The 19,850-nt window shown below is 43.2% G+C and overlaps 1 long non-coding RNA gene across 1 annotated transcript; it reads left to right on the top strand.

Annotated features, from left to right (window-relative positions):
- The first annotated feature begins 2,416 nt into the window (after window positions 1-2,416).
- Window positions 2,417-11,250, top strand: LOC115459620. Its single transcript, XR_003940307.1, has 4 exons — window positions 2,417-2,638; window positions 5,390-5,472; window positions 8,156-8,201; window positions 11,043-11,250. It is a non-coding gene; the product is annotated as an uncharacterized LOC115459620 (long non-coding RNA).
- The last annotated feature ends 8,600 nt before the right edge of the window (window positions 11,251-19,850 follow it).

Raw genomic sequence — 19,850 nt, forward strand, 5'->3', positions numbered from 1 at the left:
GGACTGTGAATGTTCTCGCCACTCTCCCTACCCCCCATTAAAAATCTTGCCTTTGCTGGCAAAGATGCCCCAGCCCTACCAGCTGAAGACATTTGATACCTGAGCCCTCTCTCTCCTTGGTGAAGTGAAGTTGCCTCCAGTTCTGGAGGGGGACTGAGCCCAAAGTGGGGACCAAGGCTCCCCATAGCCATGCCATACCTATTGACCTGGTGGGTTATTGCAGCATCAGTGAGAGTCCGCCGAGATGGAGGAACAGTGAGATCCCATGAGGAAACAGCAGCGAAAACAAAGGAGTGGGAAATAGACCAAGCTAATCAGAGACAAATCAGCAGATTTCAGTCGACTGTAGACAATTTATTGCAGCACACATTGCATGTAACTGGCACCTTGCCCGTGTCTATCTTTTTATTTCAACAAGCATTTTATGGGTTTTTAATTTAATCTTTGTTTTTTGCAGGAAAATGGCTGTATTATTTGTTTAAGTTGCCTAAGTTGCAGTGCAATTGATTTACTAATAGTGATGTAGACTTTTGTACCCCATCCAGAATTTTTAGATACTGAGGGTTTGCACTTTTAAAATAAACAAATATAGACCTTTGGACGGTCAAGATGGCATCAGGAGCGGAAGTGAGGCACCTTAGCTCCTGAGACTCGAAAACACTCTGGCGCGAGGATTGATCTTCCCGATTTCATTATGGGAAAGAGAAAGGGGAAAACAACGGTTCCTTCCTCCGCGGTTCCGCCGCCAACCCCCGCCACTCGCCAGATGAATTTGGAGAGCTTTCGAGTGGGGCCTCTTGGAGAACGAATGCCCACTTCGATTGGCTTGGCTTCTCAGGGCATTGAGCACAGCATAGAAGAAGTGACACCTGGAGGCTCATTTTCAAAGCACTTAGCCTCCCAAAGTTCCATAGAAACCTATGGAACTTAGCCTCCCAAAGTGCTTTGAAAATATGCCTCTAAGTCCTCCTTCCCTCACTGCACCTCCGCGACCCGGAGGCGATTCTCTGCTCTTGGGGTCACGACAACCTGAGGTTCTGGAGTTACCCAGACCGGTGGTATTCGTAGAGGGAGGACCTATGAGCACTTCAACCCCGGGAAAGGAAACATCATTACAGGATTCAGTGCAGGTCGCTGCTCCTGTTCCTCGGGAGATTGCAACCGCGTCTATCGGAGCTTTAAAGAGACCAGCAGTGGTAACTATGAATACACTTTGGGATGCCATTCAGGCAATGAACAATACTTTACTCTTGATGAATAATTCAGTAAAAAGTGATATAACGGACCTGAAACAGGTCAATCAAACATTGTTAGCCCAAACTCAGGAGCAGCAAGTTAAAATTACGAAAATAGAAGGAGAGGTTGAAAAACTACAGAATATTACCTCAGTTTTGATTAAAGAAAGAGAAATCCAAGATAGAAAAATGGAATATCTTGATAATAATGGGCGCAGGAACAATTTGCGATTTTTGAACTTTCCGAAATCACCATTGATAAATCCTATAGATATGCTTAAGAAATATTGTACTGAGGTATTGGGGATTCCAGTGGAGGGGTTTCCCCCCAGAACGAGAACCCAATACATAACCTACTCAATTAAACGAACAACCTCAAACAGCTCCTGGCACTACATTAAACTTAACAGAATTCTTGGAGAACTCTCTCGAACTGATATCTGAAAGAACTACATTGTTGGTAACTTTTGCCCTCGAGTTTGACCGAAACAATATTCAGACTTAGCAAGGATTACACAAAAGAGGAGAAAAGAATTTCTTTTGTATAAATCTAGGGTGTTAAAATTAGGAGGCACATTGGTGCTGAGATTTCCTTGTAAATGTTGTATTTCAATTGATCTGGTGAACGATGTTTTCTTTACTCCCAAGATGCTATTAGAGTTTATTGAATCAAGGGAAAAGGCTGTTCCTACCGTGGAGGTACTCCCTTAGTTTAAATATGCTGAATATCGGCTGTGTACATTCGTTGCTCCCATCCGTTTGTAAATTGTTAATTTACTATAATTTTCCACTTGAACTATTTCTTAGTATCTTGACCAAATAATTGTGGACAAATTATATAACAAATTTGTCCTTATTTTATTTGAATGATATAAAGTATTATGTCATATATTTTATTATATTTCTGATATTTCAATGCATTTATGTTTGTTGATATAAATGTTAAAACTTATAAATAAAGAATAAAAAAAAAACCAAATATAGACCTTTGCAGTTCTACATGACCTTATAACAGTACTTATGCACGGAAGTGGCAGTTATCGCAGCACTTACGCACGCAGGGCATGTGTCACTGCAGAGGCCTAGATGATGTAACTTACACGCATATCCTTCCTTCACTTAATCGCAAACAAGCATCACTGTGTCCTTTTCTCACAGAAAGGCATAATCAGGTGTATGATACTGAAATCTGCACAAGGTTTGGTACCTGGACAGTTCCCAAGATCTCATAGATGAGAGTACAAGGTGAGCTGTCAGCTGAAATCCTGGCCAGAGAGGGAGGGATATTCACACTATATATGTGACTCTGAGTACAGAGTTCTCTACCTACACTCCTTTGCGCATTGTAGCCATGAAGATCGCAGTTGCCTTCCTGGTGGTGGCTCTGAGCTGCTGCTATCATGGTAAGCAACCTTTAAATTATTACAGAAAGCTCCATATTTACTAAACTCTGAACATTCACAGCTCCTTCACTCCTCTGAAGATCAAGTCAGAACCTTCTCAGCTTCACATTTTATTCCGTGTATTAAAGTCAGCACAGAGATAGATAACCTTTCCAAATCTAAATTACATCCACAATTTACCACAACACGTGTAAAAGTGTGTTACACGTTATCAAAGCTGATTCTGGAAGCCTATTATATAAATGGAGGTGTCTATCCAGCTCATTTTTGAAAGTGATCGCCGGCCATCTTCCGACACAAATCGGGAGATGGCCGGCGATCTCCTGAACCCGGCCAAATCGTTATAATGGAAAGCTGATTTTGGCCGGCGCCAACTGCTTTCCGTTGCGGAGCCAGCAAAACATCAAGGGTGCGTGTCGGTAAAGTGGTGAAGACAGGACGGGGGTGGGACGGGGGCGTGCTCACGAGATGGCCGGCTTCGCCTGATATTGGAAAAAAAAGCCAGGCTTGACGAGCATTTTGCCGGCTTTACTTCGTCCCTTTTTTCTCACGACCAAGCTTCAAAAAGGAGCCCCAACTGACCAGATGATCACCAGAGGGAATCGGGGATCACCCCCCCTTACTCCCCCAGTGGTCACCAACCCTCTCCCACCCCAAAAAAAATTAAAACACATTTTTTCCCGGCCTCTATGCCAGCCTCAAATGTCATACCCATCTCCCTGATAGCAGAATGCAAGTCCCTGGAGCACTTTTTAGTGGGTGCAGTACACTTCAGACAGGTGGACCCAGGCCCATCCCCCCTCTACCTGTTAGACTTCTGGTGATAAATGGGAGCCCTCCAAAACCCACTGTACCCACATATAGGTGCCCCCCTTCACCCCTTAGGGCTATGGTAATGGTGTACAGTTGTGGGGAGTGGGCTTTGGGGGGGATTTGAGCAGCTAAACAATCAAGGGAAGGGAGCTATGCACCTGGGAGCTATTTTTATTTTTAAATTTTTAGAAGTGCCCCCTAGGGTGCCCGGTTGGTGTCCTGGCATGTGAGGAGGGCCAGTGCACTACAAATGCTGGCTCCTCCCATGACCAAATGCCTTGGATTTGGCTGGGTTTGAGATGGCCGGCATTATTTTCCATTATGGCCGAAAACCGATGCCGGCCATCTCAAACTCGGCAATCTCTGTCATTTGGCCGGGCCCAACCGTATTAGTGAAAAAAAAAGATGGCCGGCCATCTTTTTTGAAAATACGGTTTGCTCCGCCCACTTACGGCACCGGTCCCGGAGATGGCCAGCGCCGTATGATTATGCCCCTCCACGTTACCTTTACAAAATAGACTTAAAATATGCACCTTTTGGGCTTTTCCCATAGATCCCTGTTACAAGACCAGACCCCAAGAGGGTAACAGTATAACAGGGCACTAGGTGCATCTTTTATATCTGTCTTATAAAGATAACATATATAGCTACATGCATACAAAAAATTACCCTAAAAGAAAGGAGAGACACATTTATACCTACTCCAAAGGACATGCAACTGGGTGCAGGTATTTGCAAGTAAGAAAATGTACATTTTATGAAACGTAGTGACCATCTAAACACAGAAGTGATCCAAAAACCACTTAAGCCCCTTATAATTAAACACAATATCAACTTTCATCTGCAAACAAAAAATGTTATCATAAACTTTAAAGCAAATACACTGAATGTTAAAGGGGTCTTATTTCAGAACTAGAGGACAAATGAAACCTGAATTCTCGTTTTTGACCAAATCCAAACCAGCAGCCAAATTTTCCTGATTGGTTTCGGCTGAAAATGAAAACGGCACCTCCACCACCTGCAGAGACTGGGTCCAAACAGGCTGGCCACCCACCCCTCCTAGCCCTCCCCCACTGGAAGAAAGCGAGTGCTGCTGAGCCAAACCCTCCCCCACCACTCAAAGGCCCTGCCCTGGTGGTCTAGTGGTCTCTTTGGGGCAAGAACTATAACAGTCACTGCTGCCCATGCTGGTTCCTCCATAAAAATGGTGTTGGGACCTGGTCTCTGCAGGGTGGAGTAGGTAGTGGCGGAGGCAACCCACTTGCATTTTCGACCTAAACTCCAGCTTGGATTTCAGGCCGGTTTCTATGCCAAAAGCAAAACTGAAATTCAGTCAACCTCTATTCAAGACACTTTTGATAACAAAAGTGTCAAAAGCGTTGTTTCATATTTTACCCCCTTAAATCAGTTATTCTTGAAAAAAAATCAACAAAAAGAAAATATAATACAAATAAAGTCTTTCCAATGTAAATCATGCACTTATCTGAGCTCAGTCAGCTGATCCCGATTCTAGCATTTCAGTATAAAAATGCTTTTGTCAAGGGACAAGCCCAGCTTCCCGCAGAATTATTCACTTAACAGCACTGAATAACAGCGCTCCTCAGATAACTCCTGGCTCCATCTCTAACCGGACAGTGCCACGTAGTCTCTGGTGATATTCCAGCAACACTCTCCAGTTCAGTGCCTCTGAACATCAACGCTAGACCCAGTTTGCGTGATTTTACAGGGTTGGAGCCCTCCTCATGCTGAATATCGACCCCTATGTCTTTTGAACTGGCTTTCAGTATATGTTCTGAATATGTTTGGTTTGTGTGTCTAAATCATTTATTTCTTTTCTGTAAGCCACTTGGAAGGTAGACAGGCGGCATATAAATGTTTTTTAAGTATTTAAATATTAATCCATTAATTGACGGTTTATTTTACCTCTTTATCATCTAGTTACCAATGCACAACCTGTCCATGGAGGGGATGGAGCTGGACCTATTCAAGATTCTCTTTCATCGAATCTATCTGAAGTACTTGTAAGTGAATAGGGGAGCAGAGGAGGAGTTTAATGGTTGGAGCAGTGGTCTGGGAACCAGAAAGTCCAGGTTCAAATCCCATGGCAGCTCCTAGTCCAGACACCTGGGATGTACCCAAGCTGTTCCTAACCTGGGAGGGAGGAAATCAGGGCTGCTCAGGGAATACCTGCCCCAAAGCCAGAGAAGGTGATTCTAAATCCTTGCTTTGGAAATAAGCTTTGCTGAAGTGCAGAAGCTGTAAAAATAGTTTTGCTCCTCCCGATATTCAGCAGCTGAATTAGACCCAGATCTTCAATGTCGGGCTATGTCCACTCACCAAAGAATGTAAGGGCTTTTTCTCCAGCAATACATTTATAAACCCAATTATTCTAAACTACTTGTGCATCTTTGGACAATGAATTCCAAAGCTTAGTTGTTTATTAAGTAGAAAATATTCTTAATACATTTAAAAGAATATTTTCTAGTCAATAAACAACTAAGTTTTGGAATTAATTGTCCAAAGATACATATTTAATGACTTCATGTTGTGTTCCTTAGTCTTTGTATTTTTTAAAAAGACTAAATGAAATTGAATTCTACACATTCCACTCCAGTCATGGATTCGTAGATCTCTATTATATCTCCTCTCACCTTTCTTGTAACCAAACTGACCAGCTCTGTCCTTTTTAGTCTTTCCTCATATGAGAGTTGTCTCATTCTCTATCATTTTCATCATCCTTCTCTATCCTTTTTCTGAGATGTGACCAGACTTGTACGAAACACTCAATATGGACACACCTTGAAGTGACAGAGGCAATATCCTCCTAATTTTATATATCGTGCTAAAAATTACTTGTGGACATTTGGGTACACGCAATTTAACTGGCGAATCAGTGCCAGTAATTGGCGCTAATCGACTATACTTTGTAATTACATGTGCAATTTGTTATTCACCATTCTATAAAGATGTGCACATAAGTTTCTTAGTGCGGAATCAAAAAAGTGGGCATCGTGATGGGAGGAATATGGGCAGACCACACGGAATTACTGAATTTGATGGATCCGCACTTAATTTAGACGTGAGGATTTACACCAGCTCTGAGGCCAGAGATGATGAAGAGCCTTTTTGGCTTCTCAAGGATTAATCTGGCCAACTGGAAGGTGTCAGCCTGGGAGAAATTTGGCTGCCTTCTGGTCGATGCCATTTTGCTTACTGCTCCAGACAAATGGCAGCATCAAGCGTTATGCGCCAATGTTGGCGCTGACGTCAGTGCTGAGTTTTGCATGGAAACATTCGTGCAGCATATTGTACAGAAATTCTGCACCTATCGATCTGCATATATATTTTTGTGGCGTGGAAATCGACACTAAGTGCTATTCTACATATAGCGCTCAACTGGAGTGCCGTCTATGGAACAGCAGTTAGCGTGCAATTTTTTCAGCAACGGTTCTTGGTACCATATATAGAATTTGGTCCTAAGATTTTTCTCCATTTTATTCTCCCTTCTTTCCTAATAATTCTTATCATTGTGTGGGTTGTAGTTCCTGCCACACACTGAGCAGAGGGTTTCAATTGTCCACAATGATGTTTTAATCCTTTTCCTGGGTAGCAACTCCGAATGTGGAACCTAGCAAAGTGCAGCTATAGCACTTGTCCACATTAAATATCATCTGTTCCCAATTGCAAGTTCCTTTTGCAATTTCTCACCACCTGCTTATGATTAAATAATTTACAGAAACTGTGGATCATCTGCAGAGTTTATCACCTCACTTATGCCTATTTGCAGATCATTTAGAAATATGTTAACAAATGGGGAGAGCATGTAGAACATGGATCATGTGTATCAGGAAATATGACCCCCTAGGAATTGTAGCATGAGAATACTGCTAGGGGGTCAAAGCAAGAAAAATACCACCGAGGTGGAGGAACAGAAGAACCACTAGATGCTTCAGAAAGGATAAAGGAGGAGAAATGGTATTGACAATAAACCTTCCAAGCTGAAATGAAGGCTGACCTGGTAACAAGCATAAGATTAATTTTATATATTGTAAATAATAATAATGTGTGTGTTTGTGTATGACATCTTTTAATATACCACCCTTTGTGGTTACAACACAGCAGTTTTCAATACTAAAAATAGGCAGTGGCCTAGAGGAAAAAACAAGACAAAAGAAAATGAATGCAGACTAACCCTTGAATCAGCCCCCCACATGCCACATGTAACTGATCAAGTTAAAATGGCTATGAAAAATATAGGCCTTATGCCCTGAATTGAATCTTGGGTAGGAAATTTCCAAGTGAGGGTATTTCAGAATGGACTTCTAGAGTGAAGGGTTAGAATATAAAATGACGACTTGTGTATAGAGTCTAACGTGGGAATTTCTATAACAAGACGCCTCTATGTATTTGCCCCTCTGCTGTAGTCCAGATCAATGTCGTGATCTTTACATAGGTGCCCCAGGGGCATCGTTTGGGCAGAGGGAGGGAGAGTTACAATGTATCCCTGCATTTTCTAAGATTGTCTCCTGGTCTCTATAAAATGACTTTGCTAATTTGTGACCTTCCCATGAAAAGCTCTTCTCTATTATGACTGTTTTCATTCCTTCCTTTAGAAGGTTCTTAACATCTATTGCCAGATCTATCATTGTGTTACTGTCTCAAAAATATTTCCTTTCTTACCTAAGTTTCTGTTTTCCCCTCTAGGACATCCCACTTCTCATTTCCAAACTCGAGAAGCTGCTATCTGAAGGTAAAATCTGCTTCATATTTTAGATATATTGCTATATTGATAGCAGACTACTTGCTGGTGATTTGGAAACACAACAGGACACGCTGTTTGTGCTGGGGCCATGTTGCGGTGCAAACATTGCCTGCCTGAGGGGACCAAGTTTAATATCAAGAGGCGCAGATAGGGAGCTCAGTATGTATGGATTCTCAAATAGGAATACAACTCCCCACCAAAGAGATTTGAGAAACTCCCGTAGAACGCCGTCGGTCAGAATCCATACCTACTGAGCTCCCTACCTGCGCCTCTTGATATTAAATTTGGTCCCCTCAGGCAGGCGATGTTTGCGCCGCAACACGGCCCGTGTCGGGTCTGATCTTAATAAAGGACTCCTGTTGTCTCAGTCTTGAAGGCCCAGTAGTGCTTTTTTCCTCTCTGTACTACTCTGGATGTTGCATAACTTTATTCCTTAAGAGGGTCTTTAGCTTGCGGTAAAAATCAGATGATGGTAAATGCTGAGACACTTATTATATTCCTATGGGCATCTTAGCGTTTACCACCAGCTGATTTTTACCACAAGCTATAAATGCTAGAGTGCATTTGTAAACCACCCCTAAATAAATTAATAATTTTAAAACTGTGAGGTCCTTAGATTAGACACTAGCATGTACCTAATGCAGCAAAACATGGAGTACTATGGGATGCACTCAAGCGTCCTGCAGTAACTCTGAAATCTGTGCAAGCTAAAAAAAAAGTTTCTTTTTGGTGGGGGTGGGGGGGGAGTCGGGGCAGAAAATGGGAATTCCTGCACTAACTATAACATGCTAACTGGTTGGTGCACAGATGAAACAGGAGCCCTTATTTTCTTATAAAATGGGTCGTGTATAATTGTAAAAAATGGCCATGGCCATTAATGCAAAAAAAATAGAAAAAAAGCCATTTTTGTGGCTACGATAAAAATGACCTTAGTATGTTTACTCGGGTTTCCTTTGTCTAATATTACAGAAAATTGTATTAAGATTGTCCAATAATATAGGTATCATATCATCTTACTTTTTTTTAATTACGTTTAAGCTCAGTAGTAGTAGAATCCATTCAGGGGAAATCAGGAGGGGGTCAATACTTTTCACATCACTGGACATTAACAGCCTGCAATCAGAATGACTAATCTTGTGCTGAAAGAGTAACAAACATCAAATACAAACCAACTGATCCTTCCAGTCTGCCCAGTGATATTCTTTTCCTCTTGTTTTCTACTACTTTGGGTTGATCACATTTATAAACCAACATTTGCTTCCCCCTCCTCCTCTCAATTCTTCCCCACCACTGACCTCTGGAATAATTTTACTGAAATCTTACTTCAGCATTGACAGGATGTGACAGTTGTGTTCCATGAGCCTCCCAGTTCCACCTGTAACATTTTGCAGTTTGGGTCAGTCCTGTGGTTCAGTGCCAACCCCATGTACACCAAGTAGGAGGATTCAGGAGAGACCTGAGCCTATTTTCTGACAGTGTGGGTCTAGAAACACTGCAGAGGGGGCATTAACTGTGCCCTGAGGGAAGGAGTGGGGCACAGAAATGTCTCTCACAGCATTAAATACTGGCAGTGTCCTCCCTTAGAGCTGGAGCCCTTTACTTTCATTATATCAGAGAACAGACATGAGAGCAGTCCTTATTAAAAAGGAAACATGAGCAATAAGATAACAAAATCCTCACTGGCTACACTAGTATAATACAGGGCTAAATTAAAAACTCTCTCTCTGATCTTCAAGGCCCTTAAAGGAAATGGGCCAGAATACTTGAAGAACAGGATCTCCTTCTAGGTACCTCCAAGGTTACTAAAGTCCTTCCAAGGAATATCCCTAACCTCACCCTCTTCAAAGGATGCACCAAACAAGCCTTCTCCAGAGTAGCCCCCTCAGAAAGGTTATCTCTGCTTCAGGAAGCAGGTGAAAGCTTGGCTCTTCTCCAAGCCTTTAAACACAAGCAGCATGTAACTAGCTAGTCAGACACACAAGGACTGACACCAACTGCACATACTGTAGCAAGACTTGTTTACTACAGGGCACCTTTTATAAATCCACGTGCACTTTTTGTGTAAGTTAATCACCCTTATCTTTTACCTAAACTCATTACTCTATGTTGAACCACGACTACCTCCTGTGCTGTTTAAAATGTTTTAATCTGTATTGTGCTGGCATTGTAAATGACTAAGAAGCGTATTTTCAAAGCAGTTAGACTTACAAAGTTACACAGTAAACGAAGGAACTTTAAGTGCTTTGAAAATGAGCCCCACAGTATGCTATAAAGTGCAGCTCTTTGAACATTTTTTACTGCTGTAATTGCTTATCTCCTCTGTCCAGGTTATTCTTGCTGTACAGTGCCTTGGGTGAATTTATTCAAAAAGGCAATAAATAAATAATGCATTAAATGTTAATAAACAGGTACAGTCACAGTTAATGAGCAGCCAATCAGAATCCCTCTTCTGTACAATCACAGCAAATTAGCAGCCAATTAGAATCCTTCTACTGTACAGTCACAGCTAATGAGCAGCCAATGAAAGTCTTTTTATACTACAGTTATCAATAGAAATCAAACAAAATAAAACATGGAAAAGAAAATAAGATGATACCTTTTTTATCGGACATAACTTAATACATTTCTTGATAAGAGTGGACTAACACTATACTACAGTTAGAACTCTCCAGTAATCCGGATAATTCCATGATGCAATCATAACTAATGAGCAGCTAATTAATGTGCCCTGGAGGTGCCTTTACAGTACCTCCCTGTTTAATGTTGCTTATAATGATCCCATCAGATGAATCTTTTATTTTTCTGTTAAAGATTGATTCTCTTTTGTAGTTCGTGGTCTTATTCAGTGATCGAGGAGCTTTTTGGCAAAGACTCTCCACGGATGACTGAAGAGAGCTGAATCCTGTCTGCTCCTTTCTGTTCAGCATAGGGATCTTCCTCCATTTCTGCTGGCACACGAAGGACCTCATTCTCTAGACACTTCTCATGATTCTGCTGTCCCTTGTATCACTTCCTCAATAAAGTAAAAGCAGTGAAATTCCTGGTTCTCCTACTTTCTTCTCTTTTCCCAGGAGAAAAGAGCTTCTTTCTAGAGTACATAAGATGTCATCTGTATATTTAATTTATTTATGTATTTTGTGAACTTAGCCTGCCTGCAAACCTAGGTGGGTTACATCCTTTAAAACATATACAATATGATTTAAAAAACACAACTTATTCATTTATTAGACTCTATTAACCACCTTGTGAGGTAGTGGGTGCTCCATGGCTGGATTCCCATAGGATCACTCCCTAACTGAGACTGAGAGTGAGTCGCCTTAGGGTAGGTGGAGTTAACACCTGCAGAGTCAGAGGGGCAGAGCTTAGGCAGGGAGGTGGTTAAATGCCCTGAAGTAGAATAGATCAGAGAGGCCTCAAGACAAGAGGTCTCCAAGAGAGAGAGGCCTGAGTCAAGAAGCCTCTACGAAGCAGGCCTGGGAGAGGATCTCTCAGCAGTGGCGGATTTAGGGTAGGTGCGCAACTCCTTAAACCCCTCTTGGCTCAGTCTTCACCCGGGCAATGACAGCGGCACTTATAGCCTGCCTGTAGCCTGCTCCGGGACTTTCTCGGTTCAAGGAGGAAGCCCCGGAACAGGCCGTGTATGAGTGCTGCTGCTCGGTTGAAGACCAAAGCCAAAACGATTTTAAGGCGGCGAGTGGGTGGGAGACAGAGACAAGGGTGGGGATGGAGATGGGGGTGGCAGCAGCAGCATGGCACAGGGGGCAGGGGAGATGCAGCCCTTGTAAAAAGTTCCTGACTATGCTACTGCCTGTTAGCAATGAGTCTATTTGATTACCAATATACCAGCTGTTGAGAAACTAGAACAAGCTGGTTTGCTGTTGATCTGAAGATGGAAAAAACACATTAGCTTGCAGAAAAGACGGCTGATTGGAGATATGATAGAGGTATATAAAATACTGAGTGAAGTGGAACGGGTAGACGTGAATCACTTCTATACTCTTTCCAAAAATGCTAGGACTAGGGGGCACACAATGAAGCTACAAAGTAGTAAATTTAAAACGAATCAGAGAAAATATTTCTTCACCCAACGTTTAATTAAACTCTGGAATTCGTTGCCAGAGAATGTGGTAAAAGCAGTTAGCTTAATGGGGTTTATGTTTAAATTTGTTTATTAATTTTCATTAAATACAAAGATATCATCAAATATAAGTCATTTTTCAAAGGAAATTATATAAAGAGGCAAAGTTACAATATTATATTAGTTTAACAGTCCACAAACATTATGAGTGATTCAAGATAGTTTGAAAACCAATGGAAGTTGGATAATTAAGAATAATACAACTTAAAAATTAAGCAGGAGGTAACCCTTTAATAATACAACCTTTTCTTATATGAACTTAACCCTTATCGCCTTGTGCATTAAGGAAAGTACGTAATTGTTCTGGGTCATTCAAAGTCAATAAACACTTGCAAGGAAATCTCAATTGAAAGCTAGCCTTAATAGCCAAAGAATCTTGTTTCATCTCTAGAAATTTCTCTCTTCTCTGTTGCGTCCAACGCGAAATATCTGGAAATATTGAGACCTTGCTACCTTTAAATTCCGGATGAATATTTTTAAAGTCTCAACAGAGCTTCTTTGTCTTGTAGAAATACAAATGAAGCAATCAGAGTAGCTTTAGACTCAATATTTTCTTTCGTCTGTTCCAAAAAATCTGTCAAGTGGTTCAGATGTGCTTTCTTGATTTATAGAAACGCTTTGTTGTAATTTTGGCATCACTTTCAAGTAATATATTCTCTGCAAAGATGGAAGGGATTGGCCACTGTTGGAAACAGGATACTGGGCTTGATGGACCTTCGGTCTGTCCCAGTATGGCAACACTTAAGTACTTATGTACTTATAAGTCATTATTATTACATTACATTTGTATTCCACATTATCCCACCTTTTTGCAGGCTCAATGTGGCTTACAATTCATCGTGGATTCAGGAAATAGAAAAGAATGTACATTTGGTTTTACAGCAAGTTTTGGGTGCATGATGGTGAAATACATAATACTGGAAACAGAAAAGACATCACACACAGAACAAGAGACCCTCATCTAATACAGAATAAGAAACCACAAATTAAACATGGCACAGCGTAGACAAAAACTACATGGAAATATCATGAAATGCAGACTCTATATGCAGAAGCGTAGCCAGGTTGAGGGCGTGGGGGGAGCGGAGAGCGGACTGCCGACAGAGCCGGTGTGTATTTTGAACACGACAGATCACGTGAAAAATAGGCGCTGGTGCTTTCGGAAGTCCATTTGGGGGAATGGCCGCTCCCCTGTTGACCCACCTAGCTACGCCTCTGTCTATACACTGTGCAATCCTAGGAAAAGGGAAAGTTTCCTCCTATACTGTGAAAAATACAACACAAAGGAGGCACATTATTTCCCAAAGCTGACATTTCATTCCCTAAAAATGTCACCAGTTTCTCTCCTTTCCCAGCTTTGTCATCCCCCTGTCCCTCATTTCCATCCTCAGACTCACCACTCCCATGACATCATCTTCCTTCTGCTGGCCCATTCCCTCACCAACCCTAGCTCCTTCCCTGTCACTCAACTGCTCCTACCATCCAGCCCCTTTCTTGCCACCTATCCAGCTTCCCATTCTCCCATTTTCACCTCCTCTCATAGGAGTCACTTATCTAAATGATTGGGGGTGCTCAACTCAGCACAAATTATCAAGTCCATAAAAAGAAATTAAAGTATGGTGGGTTGTAACAGAAGTGGTCAGGGTGTCTTTAAATGTAGAGCACAGCAGGTGGTGCACATACAGGGAAGACATATGGGTAAAAGAAATGATAGGGGAACCACTGTAAGTCCCACCAGCGTCTCTTCCTCTCCAACCCCAACTCATTGCCTCAGTTTACTACCCTACTCCCAGTCCATCTACACCACATTCACGCTATGCCTTCCAGTGCACCCTGGCCCATCTGTACCTTCTCTACCTAACCTGCACACATCATACAATTTTTCTTCTCTCAGACCATCCCTACTTCTTTTTCAATCCCTCCCTGCCTTAATGTTTTCTTCCTCCTCATCTTACAATAAGAAGATGTTTTCTTCCTCCTCGTGCTCTTATTGTTTTCCCCTCACTTCTTTTTCCCAGTGTATAGCTTGACGTGTTTTGGGGTAGGGTGCTTAATTCCCCCCTCCATTATCTACTGCACTCTCCACTTCCTCCTGACCTAACCTGACCTGCCTTGCCCCCTACTAATTCCTCCGCCCCATTAAGTTCCTTGGGTCAGAACCTCTCTCCTGCAGGCTAGACTCACCCATCTTTCATACCTCCTAAGCAGATTCATCTCATGTTTCAAATATTTTATCCCCTTCCTTCCTCCAATCCCCCTTCCCAGAGCATCTCTATTCCCTGACACCAATCACATCTCCCCATCCCCTGGAACTCACAGACTGAACTACAATAGCAGTTCCACCTCCAGAAAGGCCCTGTGAGCTGCTCCACCACCTGCATGCACAAACCTTGGAAGCTCAGCAATCCGTTGCTCTACAGCCTCCAGAACCACATTTACATATGGTGCTTCCTGTCCTCAATCTGAAAATCCCAAAGATTACATGCTGAGTAGGAAATCGGTGAGCCCAAAGGCAAGAATTCATATCAACCTACTATGCGCCAGCCCACCTGCTAAAGCTCTAGCGGCCATAGAGGTTGGCTTGGGAAGCTAAGTTAGCTCTAAATTTAGGCAAACCTGCCTTCTGCAAAAATGGAAATTCTCACTTCATGTGGTGGTAACAGCTTTGGGACAATGTCCCCTCCTTTATTAGTGGTGACTCCAGCACAACATCCCTCTTTCTCTCTCCTTTTACCAAACATCCTCTTCTTTCTCCTCCATTCTCTGCCTAGCACAATTATTCCCCCCCACACACACACACTTCCATATTTCCCTGGCCCACATGAAGTGGAAGGATATTGGGGTGACACATCACTACAGCACACAGGTCATATACCCCAAAGCTAGCTTACAGCAGAGCTGTGCTGGGAGTGAGAATGGAAGGAAAGGTTTAGGAACTGAGCCAAGAGAGAAACTAAACTAAGAAACACATGTAGTTTGAGGGTATTTGAATGTGGACAAATGCAAAGTAATGCACAATTTGAAGAATAATCCCAATCAGTTACCTGATTCTAGGGTCTACCTTACAAGTCAGCACTCATGGAAAAGATATTAGTGTCATTGTTGACAGTACGCTGAAATCTTCTGCCCAGTGTGCAGAGGTGGCCAAAAAAAGCAAACAGGATGCTAGGAATTATTAGGAAAGGGATGCAAAATAAGACCAATATTATAATGTCTCTGTATCGCTCCATGGTGCGACCTCACCTTGAGTATTGTGTTCAATTCTGGTCGCAATATCTCAAAAAAGATATAGTAGAATCAGAAAAGGTTCAAAGAGCGACCAAAATGATAAAGATTGAACTCATTCCATGTAATGAAAGGCTAAAGAGGTTAGGGTTCTTCAACTTGGAAAAGAGACAGCTGAGGGGGGGAGGTATGATTGAGGTCTATAAAATCCTGAGAGGTAGAATGTAAACGTGAATCAAATTTTCACTCATTCAAAAAGTACAAAACCATGGGACACTCGAAATTGCATACAAATACTTTTAAAACAAATAGGAGGATATAGCTTTTCACTGAAAGAATAGTGAAGCTCTGGAACTCACTGCAGGAGGAGGTGGTAACAGTAGTTAGTGTATCTGGGTTTAAAAAAGGTTTGGGCAAGTTCTTGGAGGAAAAGTCCATAGTCTGTTATTGAGATGGACATGGGAGAAGCCACTGCTTATTGGTAGCATGGAATGTAGCTACTAATTTGGGTTTCTGTCAGGTACTTGTGACCTGTAGAGGATGAGAAGCAGAGGGATGGAAAATACTTTCCAAATTTGTACTTTGTTACTAAGTACAGCTTAAATGTAACTAGTTACAAGTAAAAATATTGCCCCCCCCCAAAAAACAACAGTAACTCAGTTACAAATAAAAGTACTGTCAAAACAAAGTATAAGTACTTTGTTACTACCCGTCTCTGGCCACACAATGTTAGCTCTGGAGAGGTGGAGGGAAGGAACTATCCAGGTTCCTTTCTGTTGTGATAAACACAGTGACTGCCCTACCCTAAGGAGGCCGCCAGAGGGCGCTCTCCTACCGAAAGTCTGGAAAATGCCCTGATCTGGTCACTAGAGGGAGCCAAAAGGGGTATACCAGTGTAATGAGCGGAAGGGACAGCTAGGGGGTGCTCATGGTATAGGACCTGCCCTTCCCTGAAGAAGCCACCAGGGGGAACTCTCAGAATAGGAGATGGAAAGTTAGAGAGAGTTCTGGGCTGGGACCTTTCTGGAACCAGGGGGAGGGGCCTAAAGAGGTGGGGAGGATAATTAGCCACCCTGTAAAGAGCGCCCTCCAAGACAAGAGGGAGAAGAGATGGAGGACCTGAAGCCAGCTGGAGAGGGGGGGGGGGGGGACCTGGAATAAATGGAGCCTGAGGTCAGAGTGAGAAAGTAAAGGAAGAGACCTGCTGGGGGAGAACTTCTGGAAGCAGAGAGAGAAGGTTTCCTCAAAAACCCAGGAGGTAATCACCTGATTGTGGACATGTTATTAATGACACTGTGTATTATGTGAAGTTGACTAACAGCCGTGGGGTGGAGGATAGGACTGTAGAGTTAGAGTGAAGAAAGTCCTATCCAGTGGAGCAGAAACAAGTTGGAGGATAAGCTTGAAAGAACTTGTTCCCCACAAGACAGGAACTAATAAAGTGGATTTGCATTCAATGTAGAGTGAATTTGCATATTTGTGAAAGCAGAGGATTCAGGGCTATATTCCTCAAAGCAGGTGTCAAGGGTCCCTGCCGGAGTACCAGAAGTGTGACCGGTTACCAGAGGGTATAGCAGGGAAGGATTCACAGAAGCAGTGATAACTGGGGGAACCAACACCCTGAGTGAAGGAGGAGCCCCAGTCCTTGAGGCTAGGTGTACAAGCAGCCATAGAGGAGACCGGTTAGAATTCTTCTCTGAAGGCCAAGTGCTGGTAAGTGGAGAGCATATGAGTCTGGACAGGAGCCACTAGAGGGCCTCAGCACACATGAGAGACTCCTAGGGGTTTACACTGTTTATTTGGAATGTCACATATCACAAATGTTGAAGCTCAAAACCATGTTGTGAGGGAGTTAGAAGCAGTGTTGCCAGGTGGGTGGTTTTACCGCCCAATTGGGCGGTTTTCTGTGACCCGCCGCGGGAAATTTTTGCCCGTGGCGGGTTGTGGTTTTTTGGGCTTGTTTTGGGTCTTTTGGGCGGTTTTTTAAGTGGTTTTTTTTTTGGCCGTGGGGGGCGGGGTTAGTGACGTTTTGGGTGGGGTTAGTGATGTTCTGGGCGGGGCTGATGATGGGGGGCGGGGCCAATGATGGTGGGGGCAGGGTTGATGGGGGCGGGGGTGATGATGCGGGGGTGGGGGTGTCAGGGGCGGGGTTTGACGTTGGGCTGGTTTGGGTGGGGAAAAAGTTTTCCACCTGGCAACCCTGGTTAGAAGGAAAGAGTGTTTTGTGGTGCCAGGTCTGGTCTGTGACTGCTGTGAGCTTTACTATCTCCTGGGTCTGTGTATAAACCTGGGGATACAGCAGGGTCTCTGTATGTTGTCCAGCAGATGTGCACAAACCTGTTTCAAATATATGTCCACACCCAGGGGGAATTCTGTGACTGGGTGCCAATGCAGCGCACTGAGTGCAAATTCTATTACGTCATCTGTGCACCAAGATGTGTGGCACTTTAGGATGGTATCCTGTCTGGCCAGGAGGGCGGGGCTCAAGGGAAGAGCAGGAAGTCAAAAGCCCTCTGGCAGAACAGGATGGGAAGGTTCTGAGCAAGGATCTTCCCAGAGTGTGTTGGCTGGGCCGCAGTACCTGTGGGGAGTCCCAGGGAACAGACAAGTGGCCCTAGCTCAGAGGTTTGTCAGAATACCGCCAAGGTAAAAGGTTGTCTTTGTGAGGACCCTGGGCTGGAACCAGGCCTGAATTTATATGTGAGTAATCTGAACTGTGTTGAAGAAGCCTGATGAGACAGAACTGTTATGAGATGTGGAATTAAATGTCAGTGTGGTTGCTGCCCAGATTAAGCCTGAGTCTGTTGTAGGAACAGATTGTGGTATTTTGCTTGATCAACAGTAAAGCTTTCCTTTTGATTTACACTGCACCGTGACTGCGTTTGTGAGGACTCTATGCCTGTCCACCAGCCACGCTGCCTCAATCATGAATATCAATGAGATTGTGACTTCTGATTCAGGCGATTCTGCCAGAACATGGACTCACATCAAGTGGATATATAACGCACAGCACAAGTATCGGTGTTTCAGATTATTTTATTTCAGATATACAATAAATTGTTAGACTTGAGCTTTGTGGACCAGCCTTTTGTTTGAGATCCAGGCTTTCTTTTCAGATCCCTGTTTTTCTTTTTTCATCTTCTTGCCCATAGGGAATTGGTTATTTTCTTTTTTTATGGATCCTTTGTTGAGAAAGATGTAAACCATCATTACAGTATAGAATCTCGTTTTTCATCTATTGCCCCAACCACCTATTAGTCCTGGGGGAATTCTGTATAACTGTACAATGCAGAATTTGTGCAGAATTACCCACCCTCACCATCTGATTAGAATTCTGTGTAAGGAGCTAAAGGCTCAGAGGTGTGGTTTGGCACAGTTCAGCTTTCCTCCCTTCCTCCTATGCTCCCTGCTTACCACAATCAAGCGAAGGAGGCACATGGCTCCATAATCGGGCTGCTTCCTCCTTCTCTGCCACCTTGGTCCCAGCTATTCTTTAAGCTGTATGGCTGTACAGATGCCCACACAGCTCAAAGAAACAGTTGAGTCCAGCATGTCAGAAAAGAAGGAAGGAGCCTGATGTGAAGCTGTGCACCTGTAAGGCCTAGACCCCTGCCTCTACAGCTCCATACTATAGATGTGCATGGATAGCACTTCAGTATAGCTGAACTTTTGTCTCAGTATTTGGCAAGGCCTGCAACTCAGCAGGAAGGGCCTGCGACCCTCTTTGGCTGGTGCATGAGGTGGGCAATTATTGTGAAAGGAACCTCTTGTTCAGAGACAAGAACTTCTGGTCAAGTCAATCCCAGCCGCTTCGAAGACTGGGTTCTAGGCACAAAATGTCACAAGACTGTTTGGAGCCCTGAGTTCCAAGAACTGCATCTTTGTTGACATCTTGAGATTTTTCTAAACAAAACATCCAGATCAGAACAAATAATTTATCTTCTCTCCGAAGATAGTACCTTTATCAGAACAATATAAAAAGGCATATCCAGAGAGCCAAGAGTTACCTGGTGCTGTCATCAGATCCTAAGCTGACATAATCTCGTGGTCTCATCAGCTCCCCGGAACTCCTCATTTCTTCATTGTTGGAACACTTCAGATGGTGCCTGGCCAGCGTGACCACCATCCCAAGGGGAGCCGAGACTTTTTTCACCGTCAGGTGTATAAACGAGCTCTGTTTTGCTAATGGATAATAAGCAGGTGCGCCAATATTGTGGTCACTTGCCACTCTGTGCGGGCCCCAGTCACCTATGCTTAAAATATTGGTTGTCAAG

The sequence above is a fragment of the Microcaecilia unicolor genome, unplaced genomic scaffold (assembly GCF_901765095.1).
Source record: "Microcaecilia unicolor unplaced genomic scaffold, aMicUni1.1, whole genome shotgun sequence".
Lineage (NCBI taxonomy): Eukaryota > Metazoa > Chordata > Amphibia > Gymnophiona > Siphonopidae > Microcaecilia > Microcaecilia unicolor.